Raw genomic sequence first — 2,462 nt, 5'->3', positions numbered from 1 at the left:
CAATATTTGATAATATATTTTCTCAGAGGATTAGAAAAAATAAAAATATTGTAATATGTGTAAAAAGTTATGAGAACGTAACATTCATAAAATATATATATATATATATATATAATTTTTTATTTTATTTTATGTCCGTCGTTGAATTGCCTACTCAATTTTTCGAGTTTACGACTACTAAAGTTCAGCTCTGGAGTCTTGTAATTTTAAACCCAATCCAGAAGACACGGAAACTCATGGATTAATTATTGGGAGAAATTTGCCTTCGTGGAGGACTTTTTGCCGGAACTAACCCGTTACATCAAGAGGAAAACCACGAAAACCTCTCATGGTTAGCCTGACGGCAAGGGGACTCTAACCCATGATCTGTCAACCACTGAGGATCTGCGTCAGCACTGTGCTCGGTGCGAGCCGGATGCGGAGTTCGTATTGACCCGCCATGGCTGGGATTCAAACCCGGTTCACCTAATTGGAAGGCGAACACTCTTTCCCCAGAGCCATCACGGCTCAAAAATGTACTTTTTTTAAAAAAAAAAACTGGAAAGAAATTGATTTCAGATTTGAAATCAGCGACGTAAAAGTATCCAAGATCTGTTAAAAAAAATCATGCAACAGAAAAAAAAATGTTGTGCCGTGTTAATAGTACGCAAATTGATTTTTAATCTTATTATAATTTAAATCGAAAAACTACTAAACTTAAATCTGGGAAACTCTGTATCTTAACACGATATCTTAAATTTTTAAATAAAGTTCCAAATTTTAAAATTTGAAACTCAATTCCGCTTTAATGAGTATCGTAATGTTACCTGCAATTTAAAATGACAATCGTATAAAAATATGATTGAAAGCAGAGACTTATATTTTAAATTTGATAAAACTCTACTATAGAAGATATTTTTGTCATGAATGTAACAGGATAAAGCCTGTCAACTTTAGTCTTAAATGATTTCGAACAAGAATAAAACATGATCCAGAAACACTTCTTAAATCTATAAAAGAAAAATGTATCGTATCACAAAACACATCTCTACTGTCACAACAAACTATCAACTTCTGAAATACGTGATTTATTTGAATGCGTCAGGTGTAGCGTTAAGGATCATATTGGAAAACTGATAGTCCGAGTTTTTTTTTGTATGTTATTGGAATATTTAAGATTTTATTTATGGAGGTATAAAGAAGTTTTACCTTAAAAGAAAATAAAGGTTTGACAAGCTTTATTAATGTTTGAGAAAAAATTGCTGTTTTTATAATGGCGCTGAAATATGATTTTTTTAAACAAATTTTTGAACTATGATTAACCAATATAACTTAGTTATATTTTGTAATAAATTAATAACGAGCCTCTTATGTCCTGAAAATAGCAAATAATATTCTAAATAGTAATTTATTTATCAATATACTAAGCTAATAAGGTCAGCATAATAGGCGTTATCAGAAACAATGAAATATTACAATCTTCCTATTTAGCAGATTTTTTAGTTATATGCTAGAGTTTTTTCCTGCTAAAATAATTCACCAACGATCCCCAGTTACTGAATTATATTTCCGGATATCCTTTCATATTTTGACAATTATAATAATAATGAACCTCCTAGTAATTCTTTTTACCCTATTGTTTGGAGATCTATTTTCTATAAATTTCTACGTTTTATTAAATCTGGTGTTTTCAGCTTAACCTACCTAACCCTTTTTCATCTTCCTTTTGTTTGATTATTTTGTTCAATCTTGTTCTCTCTGCCCTTTTGGCCAACCCCTATTTTTCTTGTAACTTTTCGTCTTTTTTATTTTGAGTCTCTGTGCTTTCCTCTTCCATTCTGTGCTTCTACTCGTGCAGTGAAGAAAGTTCTTTTAGGTAAATAACAATATGTCTGTCTGTTTATGCAAAAATTGGGTTCTTTTTACGTTATTTAGCTTTATCCCACAAACTCTAGATCATTATTCAATATTTTACGTATTTATCTTTCACAAACTAAGCCACTTGGCTGAAAGCCCCCCTAAATTATTGAACAACACATCAAAGAAAACCTTTTTTTTTATCAAGTATATTAGTTTGAATTTGTTCAATTTTAAATTCCAGATTAAAAAAACATTCAATTCAATTTTCAAAAGTCATCAAATTTGTTTTTGTAAATTTAATATCAGTAAATTTTAAATAATTTATTGACAGTTTCTTCAATACTCGTATTAACTATAGAATATTTGAAATATGTTTTAATTTTGTTCATAGAAAAACCATAAAGATTTTTAAAAAATCATTCAATTCAATTTTCAAAAGTCATCACATTTGTTTTTCAAAATTTAATATCAGTTAATTTTAAATAACCTATTGACAGTTTCTTCTATATTCGCATTAACTATAGAATATTTGAAATATGTTTTAATCTTGTTCATAGTAGAACCATGAAGGTTATTTTTAACACTTTTGTGTGCTCTCTTGAAAAGTGCTTTATGTATCACTT

This window comes from Parasteatoda tepidariorum, chromosome 10, assembly GCF_043381705.1.
Source record: "Parasteatoda tepidariorum isolate YZ-2023 chromosome 10, CAS_Ptep_4.0, whole genome shotgun sequence".
NCBI classification, from domain to species: domain Eukaryota; kingdom Metazoa; phylum Arthropoda; class Arachnida; order Araneae; family Theridiidae; genus Parasteatoda; species Parasteatoda tepidariorum.
Note: the sequence above shows the minus strand (reverse complement) of the source record.